The sequence below is a fragment of the Panthera tigris genome, chromosome C2 (genome assembly GCF_018350195.1).
Source record: "Panthera tigris isolate Pti1 chromosome C2, P.tigris_Pti1_mat1.1, whole genome shotgun sequence".
NCBI classification, from domain to species: domain Eukaryota; kingdom Metazoa; phylum Chordata; class Mammalia; order Carnivora; family Felidae; genus Panthera; species Panthera tigris.
Window position 1 is genome coordinate 102,919,539 of NC_056668.1, and position 16,173 is coordinate 102,935,711.

A 16,173-nucleotide genomic window follows, 5' to 3' on the forward strand; every position below is an offset into this window, starting at 1 on the left:
ATGGAGCTCTCTAATCTGTGTCTCAGGAGATCTCTTACCTTGTCAGCATTTTAATCCGGGATTTAAGATTTGTCTGTCTCTTGCAGGTGGCTGTGCAGCACCTCTTTTCCTCACACCAAGGCTATCATCACTAATGGCGCTGCTCCTTGTCCCCTACTGAGACACCAGGCAAGCCACCTCATTGCATCAGGCTGGGACCATGCAGTGGAATCCATCCTGAACACTGGCCTGTGAGCTGGCAGTCCTCTGGGGCTGACAGAAAGCTACCTATACAATGGGGAAGACACAGTCTGTTCAACCAACAGTGCTGGTGAGACAGGGAAATCAAAGAAACCCAAAGAGAGAAAAAGCTGTTTTTTCCCCCTTTGCTTCTTTTCTGGCTTCTATTCTTGCCAGGACCTGCACCCCACCCCACTCTACACACGCCTTGTAATGCAAATAGCATAGGTCCTCCTCGTAAGAGATAAGGAGTCAATGACTTCTCTAGAATAGATAACATCTAAGAAGGACCAGGTGAGAATGACCACAAGAAGCTTTCACATGCATATTCCAGATCTCCAGGTCTTAGATATCTTGATACATAGTTATCTTGATATTCCTTGACTCTAAGGAATATCACCTGGATCCTCGGCTTTGTTCCAACTAATTCCTGGATTCCTGAGAGGACATGTGCCCCAGACCACATAAAAACCCCCCAGGCCCCAAGCAAAGACAAGACTCATATCTTCAATAAACTCTGCTTTCATTTCCTGCTGGCTCACATTTGATTTCCATCCTGCATGAAGCCAAGGACACTCTAAGCTGGTCCCACGGGAACCCAGCACCCACCATGGTCCTCAGACCCAGCCTGCCTGCATCACTGGGAAAATTGGATGAGTACATGTAAAAAAAAAAAAAAAAAAAAAAAAGAAACTGGACCATTTTCTCATACTATAATCAAGATAGATTAAAGACCTAAATGTAAGACCTAAAACCATAAAATTCCTAGAATAAAACATAGGCAGAAATGTGTCTGACATCACCCATAGGAACGTTTTTCTAGGTATGCCTCCTCAGGCAAGGGAAACAAAAGCAAAAATAACTATTTCTAGAAACTGTTTTATATATACATACACATACGTATATATATATACACATATGTATGTATATGTATATATATATACACATATATATTTATTATAGAAAGTATTATTTGGGGGTAGCTCTGATGGGTCATGTATAAGCAGGTCAGAGAACAGAAAGGAAGCTGACAAAAGGCAGAATGAAGCAAAAATATGGCAGGGATAAAATGCCATGCTATGAAAAAAAAAAGAAAAGGAAACAGAAGACAGAAAGGAAAGGGGTGTTGCAAGTCAAGGGAAGGGAAAGAGATGTCTGGCAGCTCTGTTGTTCCAGTGAGGCCAGCCTGTCCTGCTAACATAGGCTCTATGAGACTTCACACAAATAAACCTGAGTTGTCTTTCCTTACAACTAAGGGACACCTTATTAATACAACCTAGCATTCTGCTTTGCTCATTAAATGTTTATTAAATTGAAGTGTTAGAGGGGTGCCTGGGTGGCTCAGTCAGTTAAGCGCCTGACTTGGGCTCAGGTCATAATCTCACAGTCTGTGAGTTCGAGCCCTGTGTCAGGCTCTGTGCTGACAGCTCAAAGCCTGGAGCCTGCTTCAGATTCTGGGCCTCCCTGTCTCTGCCCCTCCCCTGCTCTTGCTCTGTCTCTCTCTCTAAAAAATAAATAAACATTAAAGAAAAACCTTTAAATTGAAGTGTTAGACTACATTAAATAGAATTTCTTCAAGTTGAATTGGCACTGGGTGGCTTCAGGAATACAAAACACAGGTGGAACAACATCCTATGCATGATGGCAGCAAGTTGTTCCCACGGAGCAGATCTTCCAACATGGAGGAAAGAAGGCAGAACTTTCTCCACTGTTCCAAACTCTCTCATAAATATTGCATTACAAAATCAAGAGTCATTTCTCCAGAGCAATACACATTTATAACCTATGTTATTAAAAATGAATGATTCAATATTTTATATTTTATTCCAGATTTTCAGTAATCTTGGGGTTAATTTGATATTGATTGATAGAATGAGCACTATTACTGGAAGTTACATATAAAATATTCATGGTTATAATCCTATGGGCTGAATTAGTCATAGGAGATATGATTAAGATGTATAGAATTCTATCTTTGCTGACCTTAATAAGAGGGACAAAGTAACAGCTTCCATTGGAATTGGACCCTGCATACTAGATCAGAATTGACCTATGGTAAAATTTGACCATTATTTAAACATGCTATTCTGAAACTCCTTACTAAATTAGAATAAATAAATTATATACTAGTCAGTGCTAAAACAAGAAAGATTTTAAACATGAAATGTAGCTTGCATAAAACATAGAGCCTATGTTACTAGAACACATTTTAAGAATACATTTTACATGATGTTGTATCTTATAACTATTACCTTTTGTGTGTATGAAGTTAAATGTACATATATGACCAGAAATATAACACAATGCCTATGCAATAATGTGTGCTTTTTACCACAATGACAGATAGAGAATAGCTTGATAGCTACATCAAATAAAAGGAAAAGCAGTGTTTTATATGTTCCTACTCTTACTTCATTCAATTTTATTTTTTATATGTACATTGTGTAGCTTGTTATGCAGAGCTGAGCAAAATGCCCAATCCTGGTCATCTGGGCCAAAGAAATGGAAAATGTTGACTGTTTTTTCCACTTGGCTTCACCTCTGGCAGAGAAAAGGAGCCAGCCAAGAAATTTCACACTAGTGCAGACTGAAGGAGATGCTGTTGAGTAAAAAATTAAGAAATGCTACTCACATTGGAAATATATATACTTTTGAAACTATATATATATATATATATATATACACACACAATATATATGCATATATAAATTAGATGTGTGTATGTGTGTGTGTGTATATATATATGTGTGTATAAATATATATATATATATATATATATATATATATATATATATATATAATTATTATTAAATTTGGCTCAGGTCATGAATTCATGTTCATGAGTTCAAGCCCCACATTGAGTCCTGTGTTGGGCTCTGGGCTGATAACACAGAGCATGCTTGAAATTCTCTGTCTTCCTCTCTCTCTGCCCCTGCCCTGCTCACATGCTCTCTCTCTCAAAATAAATAAATAAACACTTTTAAAAAATGTTTTACAAACTTTTATAAAAGGACAAAATGGAATTGACTATGCAGGAAACCAATAAGGCATCAAATAAAAAGATCTTGCTTCCAAAGACTTTCTCTTCTCCTATTAAGCCCAAAAAAGACAGATAGCAGATCCTTCAAAGAGAACCAAACCCTGGCCTTGATCTAGTGTTGGCTTTAAACCTCTCCAGTGATTAATCTTGTTTCAAAGGTATTTTCCTAGCGATGCTCTGTTCTAGAATCTCTGCTGGTGTGTCTGCAAGCAGTGGGTATAAATAAATGGCAGTGACATGTAGAGTGTGCCATAGCACCTTCCAGTGCCAGAGCACCAAGTGCTTTCTGTGGTCAGAAAACAGGTAACTGTGATATCTGTGTGGCAGAGGATTTTCTGATCACTGACACTGACTGTTCCAGTGGAGTGGGGATGGAAAGGGGCAGAGCAGGACCAGCCCTGTTGTGATGGCACTCAACATCAATAGGATGTCATCAGGGCCAGGACCTGGACCATCTCATGATTGGATCCCAATGACCTGGACCCAGGTACATGTTATGTAGGTTAGTTATGTGCCTAAAGGTGCCATATTGAATGGAGAGGCACCAAGAGTATGTATGTCTGTAACCTAATCTCTTCTCCCCTTTAAAAAATTTGTTTAAACAAGTCATTTGGATGACCAGCTTCTTTGTTTTTAATTGAGGTATAACTGATATGTGGTATTACAATTACATTATTTTCAGGCATCCAACATAGTGATTTGACAATTATATACGTTACAAAATGCTCACCATGAAAAGTGTAATCACTATCTGTCACCATACAACTTTATTACAGTATTATTGACTATATACTGCTGTATTTTTCATCCCATGACTTATTTTATAACTGGAAGTTTGTACCTCCTAATCCCCTTCAACTATTTTGCGCATCCTCCCTGCCCCCTCCCTTCTGGCAACTATGAGTTTGTTCTCTGTACTCATGGATCTGTTTCTGCTTTTGGTTTAATTTTTTAGATTCCATGTATGAGGGAAATCATCCAGTATTTGTCTTCGTCTTTGTCTCACCTATTTCACTTAGCATAACACATTCTAGATCCAGCTACGTTGTTGCAAATGGCAAGATTTCATTCCTTTAATGGCTGAGTAATATTCCATTCTGTATATATACCACTTCTTCTTTTATCCATTTATCTATTGATGGACAGTTAAGTTGCTTCCAAATCTTGGGTATGATCAATCATGCTGCAATAAACATAGGGATGCACACATCTTTTCAACTTAGTGTTTTTGTTTTCCTTGGTAAATACCCAGAAATAGAATAAGTGGGTTGTATGGTACTTCTGTTTAATTTTTTTGAGGAAACTCCGTATTTTCCACAGTGGCTGCACCAATTTGCATCACACCAACAGTGCAAGACAGTTCCTTTTTCTCCAGTCTCATCAACACTTGTTATTTCTTGTCGTTTTGATACTAGTCGCTCTGACAGGTGTAAGGTAGTATCTCACTGTGGTTTTGATTTGCATTTTCCTGATGATAAGTGATGTTGAACATCTTTTCATGTATGTTTGCCATCTGTATGTTTTTAGAAAAAAATCTGTTCAGGTCTTCTGCCCATTTTCTAATTGGATTATTTGTGGCAGGTTTTTGTGTGTGTTGAATTTTATGATTTCTTTATATATTTTAGATATTAACCCCTTATCAGAATTCTTCTCTCATTCAGTAGGTAGCCTTTTCCTTTTCTTGATGCTTTCCTTGATTGTGCAAAAGCTCTTGAGTTTGATGTAATCACAATGTTTATTTTTGCTTTTGTTTCCCTTGCCTGAGAAGACATGTCAAGAAAAATACTGTGAACACCAATGTCCAAGTGTTTACTCTCTATGTTCTCATTTAGGAGTATTATCATTTCAGGTCTTACATTTAGGTCTTTAATTCACTTGAGTTTATTTTTGTGTATGGTGTAAGAAAATGGTCCAGTTTCATATTGCATGCAGCTGTCCAGTTTTCCCAACACCATTTTTTGGAAAGATTATCTTTTTCTCATTGTATATTCTTGCTCCTTTGTTATAGATTAATTGATGCTATAAACATGGATTTATTTCTGGGCTCTCTATTCTGTTCCATTGATCCATGTGTCTATTTTTGTGCCAGTACCATACTGTTTTGATTACTATATATTTGCAGTATACTTTGAAATCTGGAATTGTGATACTTCCAGCTTTCTTCTTCTTAAGATTGTTTTGGCTATTTGGGGTCTTTTGTGGTTACATACAAATTTTTAGGATTATTTGTTCTAGTTCTGTATAAAATGCTGTTGGTATTTTGATAGGGATTGCACTGAATTTGTAGATTGCTGGGGCATATGGGTGGCTCAGTTGGTTGAGCATCCAACTCTTAATTTCAGTTCAGGTCATGATCCCAGAGTCATGGTACTTAGCCCCATGTTGGGCTCCATGCTGAGATGGAGTCTGCTTAGGATTCTCTTTTTCTCTCTCTGCACCTCTCCCCTGCTTGCACTCTTTCTAGAAATAGAATAGAATAGAATAGAATAGAATAGAATAGAATAGAATATTATAGAATTTGTAGATTGCTTTGGGTACTATGGACATTTTAACAATATTAATTCTTCTAAGATGATACATATATTTCCATTTACTTGTATCATATTCAATTTTTTTCATCCCTGTCTTACACTTTTCAGAATACAGGTCTTTCACTTTCTTGGTTAAATTTATTACTAGGTATTTATTCTTTTTGATACAATTGTAAATTAGATTAGTTTCTTAATTTCTCTCTCTGCTACTTTGTAATTAGTGCATAGAAATGCAACAGATTTCTGTATATTAATTTTGTATCCTACAACTTTACTGAATTCATTTACTATTCTAATATTATTTTTGGTGGAGACTTTGGGTTTCATATCATCTGCTAATAGTGACAGTTTTACTTCTTCCTTACCATTTGGATGATTTAATTCTTTTTATTGTTTGATTGCTGTAGCTAGGACTTGCAGTGCTATGTTGAATGAAAGTGGTGAGAGTGGACATCCTTCTCTTGATCTTAGAAGAAAAGCTTTCAGATTTTCACCATTAAGTATGATGTTAGCTGTGGGTATGTCATATATGGCTTTTATTATATTAAGGTATGTATACCTACTTTGTGGAGAGCTTTTTACCATGAATAATATTGAATTTTATTAAATGGATTTTCTGCATCTATTAAGACTGTATGGCTTTTTTATCCTTCATTTTGCTAATGTGGTGTATCACATGATTTGTGGATATTGAATCATCCTTGCATCCTTGGAATAAATCCCACTTGATTGTGGTGAATGATCCTCTTAATGTATTGTTGAATTCAGTTACCAATATTTTGTTGAAGATTTTTGCATCTCTGTCCATCAGGGATGGATGGATATATATATATATACATATACATATTATATATATATATAATATGTATATATATATACATATTATATATATATACATATATACATATTATATATATATATATATTTTTTTTTTTTTGGTAGTGTCTTTGTCTGGTTTTGGTATCAGGGTAATGGTGGGCTTAATAGAATGAATTTATAAGCATTCCTTCCTTTTCTACTTTTTTTGGAATAGTTTGAGAAGGATAGATATTAACTCTTCTTTAAATGTTTGGTAGAGGGCGCTGGGTGGCTCAGTCAGTTAAGCATCTGACTTTGGCTCACGTCATGATCTCACAGTTCACGAGTTTGAGCTCCACGTCAGGCTCTGGACTGGCAGCTCAAGGCCTGGAGTCTGCTTTGGATTCTGTCTCTCTCTTTCTCTCTGTCCCTCCCCCACTTGTGCTCTGTCTCTCTCTCTCAAAAATAAACATTAAAAACATTTGTTTAAATGTTTGGTAGAATTCACTTGTGAAGCCATATGGTCCTAGATTTTTTGTTGGGAGTTTTGTTTTGTTTGTTTATTTGTTTGTTTTACTGATTCAATTTCATTCCTATTAGTCAGTTCAGATTATCTATTACTTCTGGATTCAGTCTCAGAAGATTGTATGTTTCCAAGAATTTATCAATTTTTTCTAGTTTGTCCAATTTGTTGGCATATAATTTTTCATAGTAGTCTAATAATCCCTTCTTTGTATTGCTGTGGTGGCACTTGTAACTTCTTTCATTTTTTATTTTATTTATTTGAGTCCTTGCTTTTTTCTTCTTGATAAGTCTGGCTAAAGTATTATCTATTCATTTATCTTTTCAAAGAACAAGCTCTTAGTTTCATTGATCTTTTCTATTGTTGTTTTGTCTCTATTTTATTTATTCCCATTTTGATCTTTGTTGTTTCCTTCCTTCTACCAACTTTGGGCTTTGTCGTGATTTCTTTTTCCAGATCCTTTATGTGTAAGGTTAGATTGCTTATTTGAGATTTGTTTGTTTGTTTGTTTCTTGAGGTAGGTCTGAATTACTATAAACTTCCCTCTTAAAATTGCTTTCACTGAGTCCCAAAGATAGTGACCTGTTGTTTCCATTTTCATTTATCTCCAAGTATTTTTTTTTTATGTCTTTGGTTTCTTTTTGGCCCATTGGTTGTTGAGTAGTATGCTGTTTAGACTCCATGCATTTGTATTCCTTCTAGTTTTTTTTTTTTTTTTTTTCTTGTAATTGATTTCTGGTTTCAAGCTGTTGTGGTTGGAAAAGCCACTTGATATGATTTCAACCTTCTTCAATTTATTGAGACTTGTTTCATAGCCTAATATGTGATCTAGCCTGGAAAATGTTTCATGTGCCTTGAAAAGAATATGTATTCTGCTGTTTGGTTGGAATGTTCAGTATTATTTATTGACTTCATCTGGTCTAATATGTTATTCAAAGCCACTCTTTCCTTATTGATTTCTTTGTCTAGATGATCTATCCACTGATGCAAGTAAGGTGTTAAAGTCCCCTACTATTATTGTATTATTATCATTTCTCCCTTTATGTCCGTTAATATTTGCTTTATATATTTTGGTGATTCTATGTTGGGTGCATAGATATTTACAATTGTTATAACCTCTTGTTAGATCATTCCCTTTATCATTATGTAATGTCCTTTGTCTCTTGTTACAGTCTTTGTTTCGTCTATTTTGTCTGATATAAGTATTGCTATCCCAGTTTTTGTTTTTGCTTTTTTTTTTTTTTTTTGCTTCCATTTGCATGGAATATCTTTTCCCATACCTTTCACTTTCAGTCTGTATGTGTCTCTAGGTCTAAAGTGAGTCTCTTGTAAGCAGTGTATAGATAGGTCTTGTATTTTAACCAACTAAACTCACCCTATTTCTTTGGATAGGAACATTTAGTCCATTTATATTCAAGGTTATTAATAATAGGTATGAACTTGTTGCCATTTTGTTAATTGTTTTCTGGTTGTTTTTGTAGTTCTCTGTTCCTTTCTTCTCTAACTCTCTGCCCTTGAGGTTTGATGACTTTCTTTAATGTTATGCTGGGATTCCTTTCTCTTGTTGTGTGTATGTGCATGTATTATAGGTTTTTGGATTTTATTTACCAAGAGGTTCATATATAACATCCTATGTATATAGCAGTCTATATTAAGTTGATAGTTGCTTAAGTTCGAACACATTCTAAGAGCACTACATTTTTATTCCCCCTCCACATTTTATGTATTTGATGCCACAGTTTACATCTTTATTTTGTGTATCTCGAGTAATTTTGGTAGATATAATTGATTTTACTACTTGTGTCTTTTAACATTCATACTAGCATTATAAGTGATTGATCTACTACCCCTTTACAACCTGGATGTCTGTATCCTTCCCCAGGTTAGGAAGTTTTCAGCTATGACTTTTTTTTTTTAATTTTTTTAACCTTTATTTATTATTGAGAGACAGAGAGAAACAGAGCATGAGCATGGGAGGGGCAGAGAGAGGAGGAGACACAGAATCTGAAGCAGGCTCCAAGCTCTGAGCTGTCAGCACAGAGTCCGTCGTGGAGCTCGAACCCCCAAATCACGAGATCATGACCTGAGCCGAAGTCAGACACTTAACCCACTGAGCCACCCAGGTGCCCCTTCAGCTATTACTTCTTAAAACAAGTTTTCTGCCCTCTTCTCTCTCTCTTCTCCTTCTAGGGCCCCTATAATGCACATGGTAGTATACTTGATGTTGTTTCATCCTAACTTATCCTCACTTTTTACTTCTTTTTTTCTTTTTGATGTTCAGAGTGGTTGCTTTCAACTTCCCTATCTTCCAGAGTGCTGAACTATTCTTCTGCATCCTCAAATCTATTATTCGCTCTAGTGTGTTTTTCAGCTCAGTTATTATTTTCTTCAGCTCTGATAGGTTCTTTTTTAAATTTTTTTAAATCTCTTTGTTGAAGTTCTCACTGATTTCATTCACTCTTCTCTCATCTGTTGAGTATCTTTATGACCATTACTTTGAACTCTTAGGTAGATTACATTTCTCCATCTCCATTTAGCTCTTTTTCTGGGGGTTCATCTTGTTCTTCTATTTTGGAACATATTCCACTATCTCCTCATTTTGCCTCTCTGTTTTTTCATATTAGTTAAGTCACCTATATCTCCTGGTCTTGAAAGTAGTGGCCTGTATAGAAGTCCTGTCGTGGCCAGTAGTGCATTTCCTCTTGGTCACAGAACCTGGTGCTCCAGGGGGTCCTCTATGTGGGCTGTGTGAGCCCTCTTGTTGTGGGTTGGCTGAAACTGCTATGGACACACTGGTAGGTTGAACTGCCCCCAGCTTGGCTGTCAGCAATGACTGGTCAAGATTGATGTGGGCACACTGGCTGCCATGTCTTGCCCCAATCCCTGCATTGCCAGCTGAGAGGCCAGGCTGTGGCTACTGCAGGAGTGCTGGTTGGTGGGGCTAGGTCCCCCTCTCCGTGGGTCAGGAGTCACTCTGGACAGGTGCCAATATCAGCTCCAACTCCCCACTGGGTGTGGCAGGTGGTAGTCACTCTGGGAAGTCATTAGTCCCAAATGAGTATGCTTACTAGGTATGGCAATGTAGAAGGCACTTTGGACACCTGCCATAGCAGGCAGGTTGGGTGTGGTAGGTCTAAAGGGGAAAGCTGGGGTGGGGCAAGTGGTGTTGACAAGGTAAATGGAGGATGTCAGAACTGCCTCCCACAGGTGTTTGACTAGAAAGGCTGAAGGAAGACAAGAAAAATGGTGCCCACTAGCCCTTCCATTCCAAGAGAAAGCTCCTGCAGATCCCTGTCCCTCTGGCACATGTCCTAAATTATTCAACAAATCTTTCACATATAACCCAGGTGCTTTTCAAATTGCTACTTCTGTGCCAGATCTTGGAACAAGTGATACACTGCACTGGCTCTTTAAGAGCAGAGTTATAGCCATCTACTTCTCCCAGAGTTAAGCCCAGCTACTTTCCAAAGCTCCTGGAGTTAAGCCCTGCTGATTTTCAAAGACAGACATTATCATAGCTCATCTTCCTTGTGCAGGTCCCCAAGGCTGGAGGTGCCCAGTGTGGTACTTGACCCCTTTGCTCCTCTGTGCCTCTGATGTCCCTCCTACTTGTGGGTTGCCACACCAGGGGTTTAGTTGGCAACAGAATCTCTGCCTCTCCTACCCTTTTTGATGTAGTCTTCCTTTTAAGTCTTTAGCTGTGGATAGTCTGTTCTACCAGTTTTCAGGTCATTTTTAGAGTGAGTTGCATTACACGTAGCTGTTGCCTCAGTGTGTCTGTGGGAGGATGTGAATTCGGAGGCCTCCTACTCTGCCATCTTCCCTGGCTCTCTTCCTAATCTACTCTGATAAGGGCATCAGTCATATTAGATTACAGCCCATCCTAATGACTCCATTTCAACTTAATTACCACTTTAAAGTCCCCATCTCCAAATATAGTCACATTCTGAAATACTAGGGGTTAGGACTTCAACATATGAACTTGTGGGTGGGGGGAACACAGTTCAGCCCATAGCACCATGGCAGGACTAATACTGTATCTCCACCTGTTCCTCTCTGCATACACTTATGTTGTGACCTAAGCCTTTGGCTACATGCCCTTCACTGATAAAACTCAGAGCTCCATTCAGTTTGTAGCAATCTGTCACTCGTCTCTGAGTCCCCAGACACTGACCTTAACTACCAGTTTCCAGTTATTAAAGAAGTTGAATACACTGTAAATTTGGGGGGAAACAACTTATTAACAAAACAAACTTTTCCTAGAGAAGAACCAGATGGCTAAGGACAAATTCAAGCCCACTGATCTATTTATTGTATTTGGCCACATTGTTGTTGTTTTATGAAATCAAGAGATTTTATTTTTTTAAATCTGCAGTTTTGATTCTTTGAAAAATGCAGAAATATGGCAACTCAAGGCTGTGTAGCAATAGTTAGCTTGGACGTATTACCAGCTGCCATATTTATTTCTTTTTTAAATTTTTATTATTTATTTTAATATCATAATTAATTCTCATGTACCTGGTACATAACTAGCAATTATTAAAATGTTCCCAATTTCATTTCACCTATCCCTCTCTATGGTTTGCTTTTTGCTTAAATATTTTTAAAGCAAATCCCAGACATTTTAGTATGCCTTTGTAACTGAAAAAGATTTTTTTAACATAACCACTATGCCATTATTATATCTTTAAAAATAAGCAATAATTCCTTAATAATATTTAATATACAGTATATATTCATATTTTCTTATCTCAAAATTGTATTTTTTATAGTTAGTTTGTTCCAATTAATATTCAAAATTACTAACCACATTTGATTGTTATGTCTCTTAAAATCCTTTTAAAATATCATTTAATTGATAAAACTGGGTCATTTATCTTATAGAATGGCCCAGATTTAGAATTTGGCTGGTTGTTTCCTTGTGGCATCATTTGATTTGTTCTTCTGTCTTTCATATTTCCTATAAACTGGTAGTTTGGCCCAAAGCAGCACTGTACAACCTCACTTTCTGCAGGAAGGCAAATTTTCTATGTCTATGCTGGCCAGCAGACTAGCCCTGACTGCATGTGATGAGTAAGCCCTTGAAATAACTGAGGTACTGAATTTTCCAGCCTGCCATGTAGCTATCTGTGGCTATGAACTAACATTTAGTGGACAGAAGGAAGTGATGGACTCAACTTCTGGATCTCGCCTTTAAAGGGAAGGGAGTCAGTTTTCACTCTCCCTTCTTCAGGCTTCTGCCTGACATGTGAATGTAGTGATGAGTATAAAACACTAATAAGCATGCAAGCAATATTCTAGAGATGACAGAGCAATTAGAATAAACCCGGACCCCCAATATCATATCAACCCCAGACTGTTTATGTTTAAAATATTATGGGAGACTAAAACTTCTATCTTACTTAAGCCACTGTGAATTTGGAACTTACTACAAAGCCAACAGACTCACTAATACATATCCCATTTAACTTATCACAGAAGCCCACGGGGACAGGAAAAGGCTCTTAATAACCATGTGCACAGGAGTACTGTTTCTATGGATGTCAGTCATCCTTCTCCCTCACCTGCTAGGTGTGTCTTCAATTATCTAATAGGCGAAGTACCAATAGGTTTTGCAGGGATGGCATATGCATGAGCTCAATAAGGAATCTTCCCTTACAGAGGCCAGCCCTGCCAATGTTGAGTACCTAATTTTCTAGCAGGGTAGCAAATCCTGGCACTAGGATGGTACCATTCCTCTAGGGTCCTGACAGCTAGCTACCTGTTGCCAGGCTGATTTTATTTGACCCCTTTCATCATGTAGACCATACCAAGAATAAATGCTTAAATTTGCATTTGAATAGGCTTCCCCTATCCATCATCCTTCTGCCAGGACTAACATCTGTTTACTTACTGAACATCCTATACCAATATGCTTTCTTAGTCAATATTGCCTCTAAACAAAAATTTGCTTTATTTATTTATTTTAATGTGTATTTATTTTTGAAAGAGAGAGAGACAGAGCATGAGCAGGGGAGGGGCAAAGAGAGAGGGAGACACAGAATCTGAAGCAGGGTGCAGGCTCTGAGCTGTCACCACAGAGCCCAACGCGGGGCTCGAAGCCACGAGCTGTGAGATCATGACCTGAGCCGAAGTCAGATGCTTAACCGACTGAGCCACCCAGGCACCCCTACACAAAAATGTATTTAATGACAAAAAAATGTAAAGGAGTAATATAATGCTCCTGCTGTTCTTATCACGTACTCTGGCCTTAAAGAACAGAACTGTAGAGGGGTACCTGGGTGGCTCAGTTGGTTGAGGATCCAACTCTTGGTTTCAGCTCAGGTCATGATCCCAGGATTGTGGGATTGAATCCTGTGTCAGGCTCTGCACTGAGTGTGGAACCTGCTTGAGATTCTCTCTCTCACCAAAAAGAAAAAAGAAAAAGAAAACAAAAGAAAAAAAAAAAGAAAAAGAAAAAAAGAACAGAACAGTAGAATGGTAAAGAAGGGAAATCATTAACACCAAACTAAGGCTGCATAACCATTTGTGAAAATGAGAACAAGACCTGTACTATATTTCCTTGACTGGGCAACTGGCCATCAGAATAATATTTACATCTCCCAGTTTTCCTTGCAACTGTCTATGGTTCTGAACTAAGATTTAACGGATAGAGGAAGTGATAGATTCAACTTCTGGGTCATGCCTCTAAAGGGAAGGTAATAGTTTTCACTTCTCCTTCTTCCGACTTCAGACTTCTGCCTGGCATGCAAAAGTAGTACCAGAAGATTAAATATTTGCCCCTTCCCCTTATTTTCTTAAGAATTAGCATAATTTAAACAAGATCCCTAACCTCTTTCCTCTTCCTTTTCCCCTAAGGGAAAAGTTAGTTGCTTTTCCCCTAAGTTGCTTATAGCAACTAAGTTGCTTATAGCCTTCAAACCTCTTTGCGAGAATTCTTCAAAAGAATTTTTTAAAAACATTGTTGTACAATTTTAGGTAACCTAAAATTTTTCAGCATGAGCTTAAGGGGTTAAAATTTGTGGCAATTATATATATTGACATTTTTAAATAAAATACATCATTCTTTTAAGTAAATTCACTACAAACTCAACAGTATAGTAATTTGAAAGCTACTAACATCCATTTAAAAATATATGAACAACCTCTCTCTATTTTTTAATTCCAGTGTAGTTAACATACAGTATTATAGTAAGTTTCAGGTGTACAATATAGTGATTCAACAATTCTATACATTATTCAGTGCTCATCATGGTAAGTGCACTCTTACTCTCCTTCACCTATTCTACCCAACCCCACCCCCACTGCCCATCTGGTAGCCATCAGTTTTGAACAAGCTCTTTTTCAAAAGTCAAAAGTTTCTGCAAATATTTTCGCTCTTCTGATTTTGCAATAATTCTTGCAGGCTAAACATCTGCTATATTAAGACCGTGCATGTGTCCCCAGACCTAGTTATTTCCCTAAGTCTGGTTTTATCAATGCTGGTGATAAACCAAGTCTGACTCATAAAATAAAACTTATGTAGGAGATGTCTCTGACTCTAGGTATTTGATCATCCTTGAAAATGAAAGCAAAGCAAGAGTAATAACTTTTGAAGATAACCACTGCTAATTTGATGATTACCGGTTGCCATTAAATGAATTATAAAACTAAAAAGTAATTAAAAAAATAAAAGTCAAAAGTTTTAGATCATTATTTTTCTCCTTGAATTCATATTTGCATTCAACTTCCTTCACAAAATTTTATCCTCACATATTATATGTTTATGCTTGAGTGTCATATATTGACCATCATTTTCCTACTCTGTGTCACGAAACCACATATATATATTGAAATTAATGTTTTTAGATTCTCTGTAATACAAGACTCTAAGGTTAAAAAAATGTCTCCTAGAATGACTCAACCTTACAACTGTTAAATAAACACAATGACCAAAACAACATACAAAAATATTTTGATGAAAAATAATAAATATAAAAATAAAAGATTTATTAGACATTCATCTCTTATTGAATTAGAGAATTTTAAACTATATAGCAATGGATTTATAGATGAAAAATACTCATTAGTAGAAGGAGAAAGGGCACAGCATCAATTATATTCAAATTTTTAAATCTCTATAGATTTTATTTCTGAGAAGTGCTATTCCTATTAATGAGTAGACAGGAATAGAGTGAGTTTTGTTCTAGTGCTATCATTTCATTCTTTGAATTCCTCCTGAGTTTTTATTTTTTTAAATTTTAATTGTTTTAATGTTTATTCATTTTGAGAGACAGAGAGAGAGAGAGAGAGAGCGAGCACAAGCACAAGTAGAAGAGGGGCAGAGAGAAAAGGAGAGAGAATCTCAAGCAGGCTCTGCACGGTCAGTGCAGAGCAGGATGTGGGGCTCGATCTCATGATCCGAGCTGAAATCAAGTGTCTAATGCTTAACCAACTGAGTTACCCAGGTGCCCCCTCCTGAGTTATTTTTTAAAAATCACATGGTATCTATCATGAAAAATAATTTTAAGAATCCAATAGCTGACAACACTGACAATTAGGTCCTCCTTCAACATTACTGCAAGTAAAGAATTACAGACCACTTGAGTTGCAAAGGACTTTTTAAACCCAATCATTAAAGTTACTTACTTTCTCATTTCTGGAAACTACGCTTAAAACCTTAACCCATACTTACTAAACGACTATTAAGTATTCCTGTTTTTTTTTTTTTTTTAGAAATACCTTAGTTTTCAAGCTCTAATTGGACAGAATGGTTCCCCATAAAAGTGGAAATTTCACATTATGGTTTTTTACTATTAACTAAAAACTATATTAATACAAAACTTCAATATTTGATAGTCTGAAAGTGCCTTAAAAAGGTAACAGATATACGAAGAAATGGATACTGATATGACATTATATGCATGGATACTAGAATACACCTAGATTTCTCTTTGTATACATACATAGTTTCATTTCCCTTTTTTTTCCTAAGCAATCTCCACTCCCAAAGTGGGGCTCGAACTCCCGACCCCAAGATCAAGAGTCACATATTCTACAGACTGAGCTATCCAGGCACCCCA

The 16,173-nt window shown here is 36.8% G+C and overlaps 1 non-coding gene and 1 pseudogene across 1 annotated transcript; one reads left to right on the forward strand and one right to left on the reverse strand.

Moving 5' to 3' along the window:
* LOC102958651 overlaps nucleotides 1-16,173 on the reverse strand; it is a 95,687-nt pseudogene that overhangs the window by 56,990 nt on the left and 22,524 nt on the right.
* Nucleotides 14,473-14,604, forward strand: LOC122230861. The gene has a single exon (XR_006207932.1). It is a non-coding gene; the product is annotated as a small nucleolar RNA SNORA72 (small nucleolar RNA).